The 20,194-nt window shown below is 34.3% G+C and overlaps 1 pseudogene; it reads right to left on the reverse strand.

Annotated features, from left to right (window-relative positions):
- Positions 1–807: 807 nt before the first annotated feature.
- Positions 808–5,688, reverse strand: LOC123251216 (annotated as a pseudogene).
- Between the last annotated feature and the right edge of the window lie 14,506 nt (positions 5,689–20,194).

A 20,194-nucleotide genomic window follows, 5' to 3' on the forward strand; every position in this document is an offset into this window, starting at 1 on the left:
GAGGGATTGTTTTCCTGCTTTTTCTTTGTATCCCCAGGATTTAGCACGGAATTCTATTTTGTACAATGCTTTTATTTTTTTAAGTTCAGAATAAAATAATAAAATTTAAAAGAAAAAGAAAGAAAAATAACATACCCAGAATAATTATGTAGCAACAATTTCATTTCTCTCATGCTATTTAAAAGCAAAGAGCCTCACAAAAACCCTACCAAGTCTTTTCATGAAAGTTCAGTCTCTTGAATACTCATCACCTCTTTATGAAGAGCATCAACAACAGAGCACCTCAGGCAAACAAGATTTCTAACATACAATTTCCATTTGACAATAAAAGCTTCTTGAAGACAGTAGTGCAGGGATTGTGTGTGTGTAGGATGATGTGAATAGTAACATGTTTGTTTTCTTAAAAAATTGTGACAAATATGTTTGGAACATAAGCTAAAAGAGTAATAACAATGTTATTGTTATATTATTATATATTATAAGGGGGAAAAGGGTTTTTTTGGGTTCAATATATTAAAAGATGGTCGCCAAAGGATTGAACAATTATCAATCCTCAATTAAGAATAATCTCAAGTCAAAATTGACTTTTATGGAAGTTTATTTACAATTGAGAAGAGAGAGGAAATAAGGAAATAAGAATCTAACACAGTAGGCAAATTACTATGATCCTCTAATTAATCCAGGTAGATCTAGTTAACCCTCAGCCAAGAGTCAGAGAGCCAGAGGAAATCTACAATGAATGAAGATTCAAATAATGTGACTACTATATAGATTCGTTATTCACAATAACAGGGACTTAACTTTTTGTTATCCCTTAAAGAATTCATGTTGATTGATTAATTGGTTGGTTGAAGTCCTACATATTAGTTCCACCGTTTTCAATCGCATAAAGTGGATGGTTTAAAACTCATTTCTCCTTGAAAAAATCAAAGTTGTATAAAAAGTCTTCTTTCATTAGTAGGAATCTGTCATATAAGGTCTGTTTCCTTCCTCTTGTTAGAAGGCTAGCAATTATTCCCACAAATCTAGTGACCAATGTTCCAATGGTGCTGAAGTACATGAATGATAAGGAATACCAGTTATCCATTAGAGGAGTCCTTTCCTTATTGTGAACTTGAAAAACATTTGGAAAAAATGGTGCCCCTGTAGTTATGGTCCAGTTCCTCTGTTGTTGAAAGCTAGTTAAGTTACAACCATCTGTAATGAGGCTCAGTGGTAAACTCACTGGAAGGGGAGGATAAAGCTCAGCTCCAATTCCAATCCAGAGGGAAATGGCAAATCCTATAGTGAGTCCTACAAATGCTCCCACTTAGTTAGCAAAGGGAACCAAAATGCCCAAAGAAAACAAACCCAAAAGGGGTCCACCAATCACACCAAAGATACTGAGTACTATCTGTAACAAACCTCCCATGAGTGATGCCATGGCTTCCAATCCAATAGCCAGGGATCCATATAGCACACTTGTCACTTTGCAAAGCCAAGTCTTTTCTGAGAGTGATGGAAAGTGGGGTTGGATGAGGTCTGAGACTGTTACTGTAGCTAAAGCATTAACACTGGCAGACATGGTGCTCAATATTGTACTATATAACATGCCAAAAAAAGTCCTGGGAATCCTGGGTAATCTTGCAGAATGTCTATTGCTAAATAGGGTATAAGCTGGTCTGGTGCTGACACTTTCTTTGCTGTCCAAGGATCGGCAGTCACGGTATCTTAAATAAAGGACAAGACTACACAATGTTGTAGAGGCAAGAATCACCTGGCATCGTATAAGGGACATTTTGGCATGGAAGCGGCTTTTGCAGGAATTGCACCTCTGGACTTGGGTTGGTTTGATACCATAAATGGTGATATATGTGAGAGACTCACCAACAATGACTGTCCAGAATGTGTATGTTTTGGAGAGGATTGGGATTGAAGTCCCAGAAGTTTTATCTTCCTCCATAATAGGAATCGTTTAGGACATTACTGATTCCACCTTGGACCACAGTACCCTGTATGATCACAATAAAAAATCCTTCTATCTTGATCCCAGTTTGGAAAACATGTATCCAGACAACAGCTCTGAATCTACCCATTGAGCTGCAGAAAATGCAGACCTCTCCTGTAGCAATGATTGTACCCCAAAAGTTGATTCTTGTGACCTGATTCATAGCAAGAGCTGGAGCATAAATAACAACTCCAGTATACAGAATTGTTTGAAGGATAAACAGAACTGTTCCACAGAGGAGAATGTGTTTGTTAAAACAAAGCTCTAGATACTCATAAATGCTATATTCTTTATGGCAAAGTAGATCTCTCTTGTTAAATGTTCAGCAGCTTGCTAGTGCCTCTTTTCTTCCCAATATCAAACCCGAATTAATAGGACACTGGCTTTAGAGTAAGGGTAAGTAAGGTGATTTTCCATTTCGTATGGACACTTTTCTGCCTTTCATGTATATATGTAGTTTACATTAAGTTGCTTTACATATGATTTGAAAATTGTCACATAGAAGAAATATTAGACTTGTTCTGCTTGAACTGAGAGGACAGAATTAAGATTCAAAGAAGTAAATTTCACTTTGATTTATAGACTTCCTAAATATTAGACCTATCCAAGAGTAGAATGCCTATATTAGGAAGTAAAATATTACTCTTTACTTTACTTGAGATGTTCAAGTAAGGCCCAGCTAGTCACTTGTCAACTATATCATAAAAGGAAATCTTAAAGGTATAGCTAGGACAAGATAACTTTAGAGTTTCTTCCCCATGCTGAGATTCTGTGGTGAAATTTCTCTTGAATAGGAACAGGATTGTTACCAATGTATGAAAGACATTTTGTTGTCATTTTGTTGCAAGAAGGAGTTAAGTGGGAAGAGACAACAGGGTGTAGTAGAAAAACCTCTGTAATGGGAGGACCTAGGGTCAAATCTAATTTTCACACAAACTTTATGATCTTAGGAAAATAATTTCATCTGCCATGGCCTCAATTTCCTCATCTACAAAAAGAAGAGCTTTAGTAGATGACCTCTAAAGCTATGATCTTTTCTGAAAATATTTTACAAGTACAGGGGAGGAAACCAAATGAATAATTGTAAAGCACCATGGTGTATGTTTGAATGGTATACAAGACAAAATCTTCACTTCTAAGATTAAGTAGGTTAAATAAGATATAAACATATGGAAAATTAATTAATATGAGATGAAAGAGTTTTAAGAAAAGTTTTAAGGTAATATAATTATATCTCAATTAAGTCCTCTGGGACTGTAATGATAAAAAAAGTTAATAGAAATAAACAAAAACCTTTTTAAATAACCAAGACCTAAATTTTAGTATTGTTTCAACAAAGTACCTGTGTGACTTTGGACAAATTTGGGGGGCTTTAACTATAAAATGATGAGGTTGTGGTAAATGATCTCAACATTCCCTTTTGACTCTAACTCCTATGGTGCCATGATATATTTTAGTTCTATTTGTCCCTACTCACTTGAAAAAAAATAAAAATGTCTGTAAGCCAAGTTGTGAAGCCATTAATTTGTCTCTTCTGAATCTTTTCCCCATTTCAGTGTTGACTTCTCATATTAGCAACCACAGTCTTATTTACTTTTCTGCTGAACTAAGCATGAGAAGAAATGGTATCTTATAGCTATGCTTCTTGATTAGCTTACTACACTTTTATGTACATGAATTTAATTTAATGTGCTACCTTTACCATCATTTACGTTTTTTTCTTTGTGAAAAGAAAAATTTTCTCACTCTGATGAAGGAATTCCACACACTAGGAAAGGAGGGAAGTGAGATTCACAAGACCATAATAGATCTAGTTATCAGGCAGGTACAGTATTAGAGGAAAAATCCCTCACAAGACTAGACACATTGTCTGAAGGGACCAGGAACAGAGTAAACATAACCCCGTCACCACTAAATACCTTTAAGACCTTCTTTGCTTTCGTATAGTTTTTAAATAGTCTCTTTCTAGCTATAGAGTCTCTTTTGATTCTTTCCTGTCTAAAGACCTTTCCTTGAAAAGAGTTGATCAATCCCTTTCTATTTTTTATTTTAACTACAAAATAATTACTCCCTTTTCTCCTCTAGCCTCCAAGTCTCTTGGGTTTTCCTTTTTATATTTTCTTTTGGATCATGCTATTTAGTTAATATTTAATGATATTTTCAGAACATTAACAATTCTTGTCTGATGTACTAAGCATGTTCCTATGCTCCCCATATTCTTTCTCCCTCTGGTAAGAAAAGTTTCCAATGAGGCTATATGCTTTTGGAATGCCCCATAATTATTAATATATTAATTGCCTGATGAATGGCACTTAGAATATACCTCTGTGACTTGAAAACTGTATAAATTTGGATCAGTAAATTTTTTTAGATAAATACTTTTATTCACCAGTTACATGTAATAACAATTTTCCACCTATGTTTTCTGAAATTATAAGATCCAAATTGTCTCCCTCTTTTCCTTCCCTCCTCCCTCCTAGAGATGATAAACAATTTGAGCTGGGTTATACATGTATTATCATGCAAAACATCTTTCCATATTGTTCATTTTTGTAAGTGAATAATCATATAAAACAAAACCCCCAAAATAAAAACACAAACTAAAGTGAAAAATAGTATGCTTTGATCTGCATATTGCCTCCAACAGTTGATAACATTCTTTGTCATAAGTCCTTCAGAATTGTCTGTGATCATTGTTATTGTTAACAGTACCCAAGACTTTCACAATTGATCATTACACAATATTGCTGTTTTTGTGTACAATGCTCTCCTGGTTCTGCTTATTTTACTCTGCATCAGTTCATGTAGATCTTTCCAGCTTTTTCTGAAATCATCTTGTTCATTATTTCTTATAACACAATAGTATTCCATCATCATCATATACCATAATTTGTTGAGCCATTCCCCAATTGGTGGATATCTCCTTAATTTGCAATTCTTTGCCACCACAAAAAGGGCTGCTATAAATATTTTTGTACAATTAAGTACTCCCCCCTTTTTAAAATTTCTTTGGAATACAGACCTAACTGTGGTATTACTAGATCAAAGGGTACGGACAATATTATCATCTTTTGGGCAAAGTTCTAAATTGCCCTCCAGAATGATTGAATCAGTTCACAACTCTACTAACAATGCATTGGTGTACCAATTTTGCCATATCCCCTTCAAATTTATTACTTTTCTTTTATGTCATGTTGGTCAATTGATCAGTGAATTTTTTTGCCATGTTTTTTAGTCAGATTAATTCTATATACTTTGAGGAGAAAAATTCCTTTGATTCACCATTGAATTAAAACATTATTATTGCTTATAATACCATCACTTTTGAATGAAAATTTTCTCCTTTGCTTATTTAGAACTAATGGGGGATAATTTTGCTTAGTATATCCTAGTGTTAAAATAAAGATAGAGGAAGACAAACTTGCAAAAGACTTTGGGGAAAAAGCATGCAAGAACCTTGTGGAAGAGACTGTTTGCAAAAGCAGTCTACCACATGCCTGGAACCATTTGGGATCTCATTCCAGAATAAGAGGGAAGGATAAGGAGGAGGACAGAGAGTTTCAGGGGGCGCTTTTGCCTTGGGATGCTGTGAGTGGGGGGAAAGTGGAACTTGATCAGTTACAGGGGTTTTGGCAGAGCTCTGGACTTACCTGAGAAGATCCAGGAGAATCCAGAGACTCTTTACTGATCCTGATCCTCATGCTGATCTCGTTTTAGTGCTGAGACCCCAGTTCCTGTAGATTTCATATGCATGAGGGAAGTTGCCTGGACAGAATCTGTCTGCCATACTAAGAGCCAGACCACACTCCACTTAAGCCTGTTGGCTTATAGCTAAAACTTTATAATCTGAACTTTGTTCTCAATTTGTGGACCAGCTAGTTGATTTTAGTTATCTAGAAGGGTTTAGGCAGAGAGAGTAAATAGAGCAGCCCAATGGTGTTGGGACCAAGCAGGTCCTTGAGGACCAGTATCTGAGCTAGAACCTGGTAACATAGGGGACTCCTTTTACCCTGGTCCTTACTGTCCACCCTGCTTTTTATAAAGTAAACATCCTTTATTTGATTAACATCAAACCGCAATCAGATTTTGTGCTAAACTTACAGAGGACTAGTGTGGCTGACCTCTGGGCCTACAAACTAGGCCAGAACCACTGTTTGGGACATCACTGATCCACACTAAGGGACTTCTATTTAGTGGGTAAAAAAAAATCACTAGGGATTTGGACTAGGTTTCAAATTCTACTTGATTTATAGGTTAATTAAAATTATCTTTTAAAGTACAAATTATCTTTTTTCTTTTTTAACCCTTTACCTTCTGTATTAGAATCAATATTAAATTTTAGCTCCAAAACAGAAGAATAGGCAATTGAGGTTAATTGTTTTGTCTAGGGTCACATAGCTAGGAAGTATCTGAGATCATATTTGAACTCAGGATCTCCCTTTTCTAGATCTGGCTTTCTATTTGTTGAGCCACCTAACTGCCCCCAAATACATATGATCTTTAATAATTCTTTGGAAAAAAGTTCTATTTGGCATTACTAATTCACACAAGTATCTCATTTCACCTTTTCCATTACTAAGTAATCCATCTTCTTTGTCTATCCTTGTTTTATTAAATGTGATTTTTCATGATAAAATGCACAATCTATAAGAGGACATAACTTTAAAAAAACATTATGTTGTATAGTAGCTATATTTTCTCATTATATGTGCTAATTATTTTTTGAGTATAAAAGTGTTAAAAGAAGTGATACTCAGAATATACTGAATAAATAGTCATCTTTAGTCTTTTTATATTAATAGTCTATTTATGTAACCATACTACATTACTAACTACATTGGGCATTTCAAAGTAGATATTCAATAGGCATCTTAAAATCACACATCACTCACCGCTCAAAGAATTGAACTTTTTGCTAAAAAAAGAGCTTTCAGGATATATCTTTTCTTTCTTTTAAAAAACTTAATTTTTTAATCTATTTTTTCCAATTACGTGTAGAAATAATTTTTAGCAACTGTTTTCTAATATTTTGTGATTCAGATTCTCTCCATCCTTCTTTATATAAGTTTTCTCATTCTGTGACAGAAGACATATATCACATATACAATTAAAAACTCATGAAGAAAATAAAAAAAGATGGCATGCTTTGCTCTACAATCAAACTCAAACAGTTCCTTTGGTTGTGGATAGTATTTTTTGCTGATAATAGTTTAGTCTTGGACAGTTGATCATTATACACTATTTCTGTTATTATTGTATACATTGTTCTCCTTATTCTGCTCACTTCACTTTGTATCAATTTATATGTCTTTCTCAGATTACTTTTCAAATGTCTCTATTTTTTAAAGTTTAGATCCAACACCATTGTCATCACTTCCACCATCACCATTAACACCACAATCAGTAAGAAAAAAATATATATATACACAAATATACTGTATATTACAAAAACAGGATATTAGTCAACAAAGCATCTCATTTAAGTAATGTCTTTTAAAGTCCAAGAAGTTATTGTTTAGGTTTTTTTTACAAATATGTTTTTGTCTATATCTTCTGTTTTCTAATTCGTTATAGCTATTAAAAAAATTTGTTACATCAGAAGTTCCCAAGTATCTCCTTTCCTTTTCCCCTTTCCACACTAGAAAAAGCACCATTTGACAAAAAAGCATATATATGTATGTAAATATATATATATATACACACATGCGCACGCACACACACACACACACACACACATATATAACTATGTCTTGCTTGTTTCTGTTAATTGGTTCTTTCTTTGGAGATGTGCATATATGAGTCACTTGTCAAATAAGATTTCTGCTCCTGTATATAATATATTTCTCATGTATATTCATTTTATTCTTCATAATTTCTTATAGCTTTCTCCATGCTTTTAAAAAATTATTCTGTTCATCATTTTTAATGTTCCCATTGTATTCCATCATATTCATGTATCACAACTTGTTTAGCCATTCATCAATTGATTGGCATTGCCTCCTTCTGTTTCCTAACTAGTTATAATTACTTCAAGTATCCCTTTCCCTCCTCTACCTTGAGGTCCATCCCATACAACAAATAGCATTTTCTACTTCATTCTGAAATCAGTTCTTGTAGATATTTCCAAGATTCTTCATATTCATACCAGACTCATAATTTCTTATAGTGTAGTAATATTTTATTATGTTCATATGCCACAATTTTTTAAGCCATTACTATGAGGTTACTTATGAAATGTGTTGGCATTTCATATTCTGTGTTCAGTAGTTCTGTGTAATTATTTTGTATTATTTACTGGATTATGATCTTCAGATTTTATCTTTGTCATGTTCTTTTGGGAGACACATATTAATTTCAAGATTGGTATGTTTTTCTTGGATGATAGGTATATTTCCCTTTAGTATTTTTTTGTATCTTTTCTTCTAGAATGTCTTTCATATATATATATATACATATATATATATATTTAAATTCTCAACCTATTTTTTTCTGTGTGTGTGAGACCATCTCAGATTCCAATTTTCTATTCTGCCCAGCATTTTTTCCATGCAGGATATAAATTCTACTCACATGATTTTCATTTCTCTTTTGAATAACTCAGGAAAAGCATGAGGTAGTTCTATGTTCTCATTTCACTGGGCCCTCACATTTCACTGGGCCCTCTGTTTCATCCAGTGTTGGATTGTTTTCTTTCTGCAGCATTTATTCATAGATACTGAACTTTTCTACTAAATTGAGAGCCATATTTCTTTCTATTATTAATTTTCCCTTTTTTGATATATTGGCTTATGTTCAAGGTCTTTGAGCTTTATTTTCCCTAACATCTTTGATAATTTAACCATAATGTCATCCTACTACTCACTTTATGACACCACTTCCATGGGGACTTCTTTGGAGTATGGATCAGAAAGTGTCTTAACTTTCCTCCATGGTGGACAATTAGTCCACCATAGATTAGTTAGTAATCTATATCCCTGCCCTGTAAGAGGCATAAGTTTTTTTTTTTTATTTTATTTTTTTTTATTTTAAACCCTTAACTTCTGTGTATTGACTTATAGGTGGAAGAGTGGTAAGGGTAGGCAATGGGGGTCAAGTGACTTGCCCAGGGTCACACAGCTGGGAAGTGTCTGAGGCCAGATTTGAACCTAGGACCTCCCGTCTCTAGGCCTGGCTCTCAATCCACTGAGCTACCCAGCTGCCCCCAAGAGGCATAAGTTTAAAAGTAGGTGTGTAAGCAGGCTAGGAAAAGCCTTAGCTGGAGGTCATGGACATTCTGAATGGAATACAGGGGAAGGAGGAAGTGGCTTGTGCCTGAGTAGGACTCCATGGTGATTGGCACAAACTGTTGCTGACCCTGGGAGATCTCAGAGCGAGGGTAGTTGTATCCAGATTCCCTGGAATCCTGAGAGTGGTGAAGGCTTACAGCAGAGGACATCAGACCTGCAGAGCAGTACGGAGTAGGGAAGTGGTTTGTGATTTGGTGGACAGCATTGCAAACTTTCTCTCCCTGCTTGGATACCTTGGATCACCTGTTCTGGTGGAGTTGACTCCTGGCATCCTGAAACCATCCCTGGATTAGCCGTGAGATCCCAAGTAAAGCCACCCTCAGGTCCTCAGCTAAACTGACCAAACCCGGGTGGAACCAGGTTGGGAGGAACTTTTCCCTTGTCACTCCAGTACAGCTTTCTTTGGGCCCAGTCTTGCTTAGATCATAGGAGAATGTAGTCAAGTCCTTTCCCTGCCCCTATGGTTTGCCCTTAGCTTTTAAGTGTAGTAAACCCTATTCCCATCCTTAATCTTAGTTTGTCCTTGATTAAATGTGTTGCCTTAATTTATAAACTCCTGTCTTTACTTTGCTGATTACTATAGGCCAAGTCTTGGTGCTTCAGAGTGGCAGTTGGACCTAACAGCCAATTCAGTAACACACACCCCTTTTCTGTTAAACTTTAGTCTCGCTACTTGTTGGGCCCCTTCCTGTCATTCCTCTCTCTCACACTCACCAGGACCCATATTTACTGTTCAAGGCACTTTTCCCTGGTTTCTCCCTTAACACCCCAAGTGACTTTAGGTTGAAAAAAACTGGCCCCTGACTTGATCAATGGTCTCTTTTTTCTCAGATTTAGTGGAATGCTGCACCTCCCTCCTCCCCAAAACAGTGGCTTGTCCTGATATCCTGTTCTTATGTTCTGTCTGGTTCCCTCTATTCTTCCATTCTCCGGCCTTATGGTGGTTTCTGTTGTTTGGGATTTAGGTTCTGGAAGAAAAGTGAAATGAGATGTTATTTTGAGCTTTCTTCTTCTGCCCTCTTGCAGAGATCTTTTGCAGCATGAACTACTATCTACCAGTGATCTGACTTGTCTTTTAAAGACTGTCACCTAAGTGTGGGATAGGGCATTTTGCAAAGCTTTGTGTCATGTTATTGAATCTAGTGTAGCCTCACTACATGGAAGGTGGAGATGATGAGCTGATGAAGCTCAAGGTTAAGCATAATTCATTTTTAAAAAATCTGTTTGATTCTTGGAACCTTTAACCATGAAGATAGCTGAAATTGCTTTCTTTTCAGTGCGTAATACATTTTTGAAGAGATTTGAGGGGCTGTGGAGATCAGAGAAAATGTTTAATCCTTCATTTTGTTGCTCTTATGTCTGGAGTAGTTTTATTCCAAATCATTAACTGATTTGGACCTCAATAACTATGTTGTTTTTTGGTTATTATTTTAAAATCATTATATATTATTGTTGTATAGAATTTCCCTCCATGAAGACATAAGGAATGTAAATAACTAAAAAAAAATCAGAGGCAGTTCAGTTTTATTTCCTTGAATTAGATAGCTTTTCTATTATTATTTAAGGTTTAAAAAGGGCTTTAAAAGTATTATCCTATTTGTTCCTCAGAATAACTCTATCCATTTTGTAGATGTTCATATATGTTAAATGAATTACCTTAAGTAAAATGTGTTAAGTTTAACACAGCCAATAAGTCCCACAGACAGGATTACAACTCAGATGCTTCATTATTTATTTATTTACATGAACCTCTGATATGCATCCAGTCAAATTAGATATGTCATCAGAGTAGCCAGATAGTATTTTCTCATGTCATTTTAAAGAATGTCAATGATGACATTTAATGAATCAAAAGTAGACTGAGCAACAAGTGTGAATATTTTCTGAACAGACACAATATATTTACCTGAACTGTGTTTTTTATTGTCAAAATGCAATGTAACAAGAGGCACTGATTCAAGATGTTCATAGAAATATTGTCAGAAATTATTAAGACATTTATTTTCCATTTAATGAAGACAAAATATTTTGTTGGAAATGTTCCACAAGGCAAAACTAAATACTTTTTGATTTTTTTACACATTTAAAGTAGTGAGTGTTTCAAGGTTTTGGTTTCAGGTTGCATATACTTTGCTGTTTGAGGAATGTAATTTTGCAGTATCTTGACAAGATTTAAAAACAAACATTCCTGAAAGTGATGGCTTTTTTCTTTGAGGCTCCTGAATAGTATCCTATGTTTCAATAAACAGAATAGTGTTAATCAGTTGCTTTATTATACTTTTTTATTGCACATTTTTCTTGTTTAAATAAATGCCTGCTTTTTTTCTATTCAACTACACATCAATAGATTTCCATTCATTAAAATCTGACCACAAAAATATTTCAACATGTTAGATTTTGTCAGTTAATTATTGTTAAGATATACATTTGAAGCATGCCAATTTCTGAAATCCTCATCAGAAATTCTTCAACATTTTTTTTGCTGCATAATTATAGGAGAAGAAATGGCAATAAAAACAAAATGCTGAATCCATATTGGCTATATTATATTATCACAATCTCTCCTTTATATTCCAGTCAATATTGAAAACATTTTTTTTTGCTTATTTCCTATTTTACTTCTAGGACTCATGTTCAATCTTGAGAAGCAAGCACCTCCCAGTCATCTAAGTAAAAAAAAAAATAAGCATAATCCCCCAACATGTATAAATTTACATTTTTTATAAATTGCATATGTATACTATTGCACATAAATACATATATCATAACCTTACTCAAAGGCAGAAGTTTAAAAAGGGATGAAATCTAGATGTAAAAATATTTGACCCTAGAATCAAAAGGAAGTCATTGGTGTTCACTGAATGGGAAATTACATGGTCACATTTAAGCTTTAGGTAAATCACTTTGGCAGCTGTGTTGATGATAGATTGGAGAGGAAACAGGAGAAGCAGGAAAAGAACTTGGTAAACATTGTTATACTGTAGGTGAAAGGTGATGAGAACCTGGATTAGGATGCTAGATCTGTGAGTGGAAAGGACTGATGTGAGCTTTGCTCTCTTTCCACTACTTTATTAGTGGAGTAAAACAATGTGATTCTTCTTATCATTAACATTGCAGAAGCAAAAACTTGCTATATAGTACTGAAGGACATTTTGTATTTTTCTTTGTTTCCTGAAGTGCTACAGAAAAACTCATTATCTAATGACCAGTCTAGTAGTGATGAACATCTCTATATTTAGCTAGGCTATTCCTTGAAAAGCAGCCTCTGTTTGTTGCCAGGAATAAATCTGGAGACTTTCTATCATGATAGAACCTATTGGAGCTTATGTTCTTCTGTAGCCTTTGAAAGCCAAGATTTCAATCATGTTATGATCAGACAATAGACAAGGACTTGAGTGAAGAAATATATTCCTAATCTTATCAGTCTGAAATTCCTAATGTGATATTAATATAAGATAATGATTTAGATTTATAAGCTTTACTATTTATTCCTATCTGTTTTTTTTTCCTTCTCCATTTTCAGTCTTTGCCCTTTTGCCCCTTCTTTGAATCTTTCCTCTCCAAAATATTATATCGTCTAAAAGGTGTCTGGAAGTGTGTATAGTTAAGTATTGATTAAGTTATAATTAGTCTCTCCCTTAACTGACTCAGGAAGATAGTCCTGAAAAATTAGAAAATACTGATATTCCTTAGAATTTCATTATGCAATTATGTGAATCATTTTTGCAGAAAACTTTTTCCGCTATAAATTCGGCAGTAAAATTTGCCCTATTAAATTTAACTGCTATCTTCTACCATGGATATAACCTTGACATTAAATATGTAATGCACCCCAGAATGACACCACAATGCAAATTTCAGAGAAAAATGTTCCTTTTATAATTTCCAAATTATGGGATAAAAAATCCAATCTTCATTTTCTGAAATCATTGCCACTAAGAAAAAGACTCATATTTAAAGCCAGTATCATTTAAAATCATATCCATATGATGAAGTTGTGACCTTTTGTTTTCATGTGGATATTTTATATATTTTAAATGTCTGAATTTACTAAGAATTGTTTTTATTTTATAGGATATTTATAGGATATATATTTTAAAGGATGTTATTTGTCTGCTTCTTTTTCCAACTTCCAAGCCTGCTTTGCATTCTTTTTCTGTTTTGTCTCCTTTGGAGTTTCAAAATAAGAGGTTATTCACTGACTGATTCTTTGAACATTTATTAAGAATGAACTATATCCCAGGCCCTTTGCATGAGACTGGGAACACAAAGACAAAAAACAAAAGCAATTTGTGTCTCAAGGAGCTTACATTCTAATAGGGTGATACAATAGTTTCATAGATAGGCAAAAGAGGACGTTTACCAATAGATACCAAGTAGTATCTTGGTTGGGAGCACTAAGGACTGGTGGAACCAGGAAAGGTCCCTTGAAGTTGATTGTGCTTATGTTGAGTTTTGAAGGAAACTATGAGTCTTAAGTGGTGGAAGTAAGGAAGGAGACTATTCCAAGAACAACAGATTGAAAGACATGGATATTAGAGATGTAATGTTTTGTATGACCAGCACATTAGAAAATTTGACTGAAATATAGAATATGTGAAAGGGATTAATGGATAATGAAGTTGGAAGGTGGGCTAGTGCACAATTGTGAATGTTTTTAATGGGGGACAGGGACCAAAATAACCCACAGCAAATGTTCTCTTTTTTTCTCCTGTAAAATATGCAGTTCCTCTGCAGAAAAGAAATGAGAAAGGAGAGTCATAAAAGATTTGTGGAATATCTCTATTTAATCAAGATAATCACTGGAACTGGTCACCAGAGTGAAATGCTGAAGAGAGGTCAAGAAAGATGCTGTCAAATTTGCCAATTAAGAGATCTTTCATAATCTTTGGAGGATAGGTTCATTTAACTAATAAAGTCAGAAGCCAGATAATCAAGGAGTTTAAAATAAGTGAGGACTTATTCAATGGAGGCAATAATAGAAGAGAATTTATGAAGATGTATGCCTGAGGAAAATATAAAAATAATAGCTTTGATGGTGGAGGGGCAAATTAGGGTAAAAGTTATTCATGATTTTACTCAGAAATTGGAGTGGAAGATAAAAGGATAGGAGATTATGTATATTTTGAATAAGGAGGGAAATAAGGTAACCTGTGGTAAATGTTCTCTGTTGTTTTTTTTCTCTGTAAAATATGTAGTTCCTCTGCAGAAAAGGAAATGAGCAAGGAGTATTATGAAAGACCCCTGGGAAGAAAAGTTTTGCAACAGCCAATGTGGAGAGCAAGATAGACAGGGAAGAGTAAAAAGATTGCTTTGCTACACTGAAGGCCCAGCTGACAATAGCTAACATATGATTTTAGTAGACCTGGTCAACAAGGTTGTGGGATTTCCTCTGCCAGTGTTCTGTAGAACATGAATAGTCTTCAGAGGGTTGATCCAAGATTCAGGTTTGGAAAGGCATGCCAAATAAAATATGAAAGTAAATACTCAGAATAAAAAAAAGATGAACTTTAATTTGAATCAGAGATCAAGTTAAAAAAATAAATTTTATGATGATTAAAACAATTAAATGGAATATTTACTGAAATATAAATGAGGAAAATTCCCAGAAGCTATGAGGTTAGAAATTATTTCAAACAGTAGAATAACATTTGGTATCTTGTGATTGTGAATTGCCTAAGGTTTCTTGGAAAAAAAGATTATACTGTTTATTGTCATGATTGCATATTTGTCCCTGTACTAATTTGTGAATAACAGGCATTCTTAAGTTAAAAAAATGAATTTGAAATGTCTTTATTTTATATCCAGGAACATCTTATTCAATAAGCTATCCCTCTGGAATTTTAGTTTTAAAATGGAGATATCTGCTTCAGTACCACTTGCAATCTCTTAGGCCAGATTTGTGGAAGGTAAAGGTTACTAACAAAATTATGTTGGCCCTACATATTGTTTTCCCTTTCTCTAGCTTCTTATTTTTCTTCAGGTAACTAATACAGAGTTGTAAAGATAAGGAAGAAAAGGAACTCAACTATACATAGTTCACTGACAACCATGAAGAGAGATTTTTTTCTTGAAATAAAGGATCTCTTCATTGTTGCAAAGAATGGCAGTTTAAATCAATCTAATGGACGATTGTATACAATTGGTTCCCATATTAAGAAATAAATATCCTGACTTGTCAGAATCTGGTACTTATGCTGCAAAATGTTGATTCTCTAATTGGGCACACCTGGATTTAAAAATGGTGCATGGGAGATGTATAATAAATATCCTACTCGAATTCAGATTCTATTTTGATTTATGAGAGAAAATAAGAAAAAAAATACATTATGGCATGTGGGAAGTCCATAAAGCAGCTTTCCTACATATCCTGCAAGATGATACAAGTCCAGGAAGAGCTTCAGGTATTAAGAAATGGATGTATAAAAAGATTCTGACTAAAATACATAATTAAAAGGTTTAAAAAAAGGAGTCAACATTAATGATGTTATTTCCCACCCCCATTTATATACATACACATATTGCCCATGTGAATTTATGAAGAGTGAAATCATCAAAATTGTTCATCTCATTACTAGCTCCATTGTGTGAAAATAATTAAAAATGAGAATAGTACTTTAAAAAAGGCAAGACTTAAGTAAGAAAGGCATGGGGGTCAAAGTAAAGCCACATGCTTCACAATCATCTTCAAATTCAAACAAAGAAACCTCCTAACAGTTGGCAAGCTAACATACCACAACATGAAAATTAACTAATTTGTAGGTTTTGTTGGGATTAAGGGCAAAGGAGCATTGGGAAAATGAGCATACAAGGAAAAAGAAAGACACATTGATCTAGAATACTAATGCAGTACAACACTACAGGCTTTTTATTTTTTACATATAATTTTTATCTTTTTCTCAAGTAACATATAAACAAAAATGTTAACATCCACTTAAAAAATGAGTTCATATTCTCTCCCTCTCTCTTTGCTCCCTTCATGGAAAGCAAGCAATTTGATATTGGTTATACATATGCAGCCATATGAAACATTTTCATATTGGTCATGTTGCAAAAGAAAACCCAGAAGTCTTCTCCCCCCCACAAAAAAACCTCACCAAAAACAATATAGTAAGTAAAAATTTGTTTGCTTTAATCTAGAGTCAGACTCCATCAGTTCTTTCTTTAGTGGTGGATAGCATTTTTCATCATGTGTTTCAAAATCATCTTGGATCATTGTATTACTGAGAATACCTAACACAGTCACAGTTATTCATTACACAATATTGCTGTTACTTTATACAATGGTTCTGTTCATTTCACTTTGTAACAGTTCATATAAGTCTCCCAAGGTTTTTCTGAAAGTATTCAGCTTATCATTTCCCATTTGATATCTAATTAAGGATTTTCAGGGTTTTAAAAATTTTTTTTTAAATTCATACCAGTTTCATTGGTTTACTCTGTATAAATGGAGATTTTTGAACCTTGGACTGCATCCCCCATAAGTCCTTAGTATTTCTCAGAATTCCCAGAAGTCCAAGGTTCAAAATTTCCATTTATATAGCTCTTTCTCTCTTTAATAGATGAAAGTGAGTGCTTAAAGATATAAATTTCCCCCTAAGTACTGTTTGGCTGCATCCTATGAATTTAAGTATTTTGTCTTATTCTTGTCACTCTTTTTAGTGAAATTATTGACTGTTTCAATGATTTGTTCTCTGATCCACTGAGTCTTTAAGATCAGATTAGTTTCAGATCAACATCTTACGCCCTATTCCAAGATAAATTCAAAATGGGTAAATGACTTAAATATAAAGAGTGAAATCATAAATAAATTAGTTGAGCAAAGATTAATATACCAGTCAGATCTATGGGAAAGGAAGGAATTTAAGACCAAGCAAGAGATAGAGAACATTGCAAAATGTAAAATGAATGACTTTGTTTATATCAAATTAAAAAGGTTTTGTACAAACAAAACCAATGCAACCAAAATTAGAAGGAAATTAGAAGGAAAACAACAAACTGGGAGAACATTTTTAAAACAAAACTCCCTGACAAGGGTTTAATTTCCCAAGTATGTTTGGGACTAAGTCAAATTTACAAAAACTTAAGTCATTCTCCAATCAACAAATGATCAAGTGACATGAATTGGCAGTTTTCACATGATGAAATCAAAACTATCAATAAGCACATAAAAAAAGTGTTCTAAATCCCTCCTGATTAGAAAAATGCAAATGAAACAACTCTGAGGTTCTACCTCACACCTAGCAGATTGGTCAATATGAGCACAAAGGAAAATGATAAATGTTGGAGGGGATGTGGCAAAATTAGGACAGTAATACACTGCTAGTGGAGTTGTAAATTGGTCCAACCATTCTGAAGGGCAACTTGGAACTATGCTCAAAGGGCTTTAAATGAATGTCTGCCCTTTGATTCAGCCATACCACTGCTGGGTTTGTACCCCAAAGAAATAATAATTTTAAAGACTTGTATACAAATATTTATAGCCATGCTATTTGTGGTGGCAAAAAAATTGGAAAATGAGGGAGTGTCCATTGATTGGGGAATGGCTGAATATATTGTGGTATATGTTGGTGATGGAATATTATTGTGTGAAAGGAATAAAGAAATGGAGGAATTCCATGTGAACTGGAAAGACCTCCAGGAATTGATGCAGAGAGAAAGGAGCAGAACCAGAAGAACACTGTATACAGAAACTGATATATTATGGCACAATCAAATGTAAATGATTTTTCTACCAGCAGCAATGCAATGACCCAGGACAATCCAGAGGAACTTGTGAGAAAGAATGCTATCCACATCCAGAGAAGGAACTGTGGAACCAGAAATGCATTAGAAAAATATATACTCAATCACGTAGTGCAATAGGGATCTGATTAGGGTTTTGATGTTAAAGGATGACTCTACTGCAAATATGAATAACATAGAAATATGTTATCTTGAACAATGATACATGTATAACCCAGTGGAACTTTTTGTCAGCTTTGGGAGGGGGGAGGAAAGAGCTGGGGAAGGTGGGGATTATGAATCATGTAACCATGGAAAAATATCCTAAAAATTTTTTTTAAAAAGAATTTGGATATGTTATTTGGTGCACATATATCTAGTATTGATATTATTTCATGGTCTCTGGTATCTTTAAGCAAAATATAGCTCCTTGCTTGTCTTTTATAATTGTCTATTTTTGTTTCTGCTTTGTCTGAAATCTTGATTGCTATCCTTGCTTTAAAAAAAAACAAAAAAAAACTTTAGCTGAAACATGATAGATTCTATTCCAGCCTCTTATTTTTATTCTATGTGTGTTTCTTATAAATCACACACTGTTGAATTTTTTTAAAAATCTATTCAATTATCTGATTCTGTTTTATGAATGTCTTCATTGGATTCACATTCACAGTTATGATTATTAACTATTTGGTCCCATCTATCTTATTTTTTCCCCTGGTCATCCTTCTCTCTCTCACTCCTCAAAAGTTTGTTTTGCTTCTGACCATTCTCTCTCTTAATTCACATTCCTTTTTATCAGTCCCTCTCTCTATCTTTTATCCTTTCCTCCTTCTACTTCCCTGTAAAACAAGATAGATATCTATCCAACTGAATGTATACCCTCATTGAGCCAATTCTGATGAGAATAAGTTTCAATCATTGTCCACCCATTCCATCTTTCACTTCATTATAAAAGTTCTTTCTTCTTGCCTCTTTTATGTGAGATAATTTCCCCATTTTTCCTCTCTCTTGTGACTAGTTTCTGATTTATTGGATTGTAGTCTGGATGGTTTGTCACTTGGGATTCTGGAAAGGACTAACTCTTGTCAATTGAATTGCCTCATTCTCATGGAAAAGAAAATTAAAGATTATTCCTAGGGATTTTTGTATTTTTACCCATTTCCCTTTTGCCTTTCTTCTAGAGTAGGGAAGCATTTGTATTTTCTATTCCTAATCAGGAACAATTGGTAGAGACTTTCTGTAGAAGTCTATGGCAGGGCTGGAAATGTGGTTGTCCAAAGGACCTTAGTTAAGAATTTCTCCCGAATTTGGACTTACCTGAACCATTTGAAGCAATTGGGGCAATAGTGGAGACACATGTTTCTTATGGATAAACATGGCTGAAGGAGATGCATTTGTTCAAATGTTCTGGAAGGTAATTCATGAATGATGTTCATCAGTAGATAAATATTTTCAAGCACCTAATATGTGCCAGACTTTTCCCTAAACACTTTGGATACAAAGAAAGGCAAACGATAACTCCTTTCCCCCAACAAATTCACAATTTGATGGGTGACATGATAAAGTAAGTGGAGTATAGCCAGGTGGAAGATTATGAAATGGCAGCCTTGGGCACCTTCCTTAAATGGAGGATGGGTTTCCATTTTGGGGGAGTCTAATCCTTCAGAGAAGAGTCATAAAGCTTCCTGTATCTCTGGGCAGGGGCTGAAAAAGAGACCCACCACAGTGTCATGGAATTGTTTGTTCAGTGTTTTCAACATAGGTTTACCTTCTGGGTGGAATCCAAAGTAAAGTATGGCATAATATGTCTTGAGGAGACTATGTAGGACACTGAGGGATAGTTGGGCATATAGTGAATGTCAAAAAGGTAACCGCTATGGAAATCTAAAGTTCAACTCTAAGGGAAAATACTGTGAGCACTTCTGTGTTTCTATTTATATATTTCTATTTCTATTTATATTATGTATTTTCTATATTTGTCTACAAGCTCTGGTGAGTCCTTTTCATTTCTTGAAATTGTGGGGTAAAATAAAGGCTGTTCTCTGCTCATATGCATTTATACCTTGAGTATTTGTATAGTGGCAGGGGACATTGTTTACCAAAATATGTGAAGGCCTAGAATGAATCATGCCCAAGCTTTACATTTGGTGCCCCACACCCCCAAGAATAAACTTTAGGTGGAGGAAATTAGTCAAAA

Source organism: Gracilinanus agilis, chromosome 1 (genome assembly GCF_016433145.1).
Source record: "Gracilinanus agilis isolate LMUSP501 chromosome 1, AgileGrace, whole genome shotgun sequence".
NCBI classification, from domain to species: domain Eukaryota; kingdom Metazoa; phylum Chordata; class Mammalia; order Didelphimorphia; family Didelphidae; genus Gracilinanus; species Gracilinanus agilis.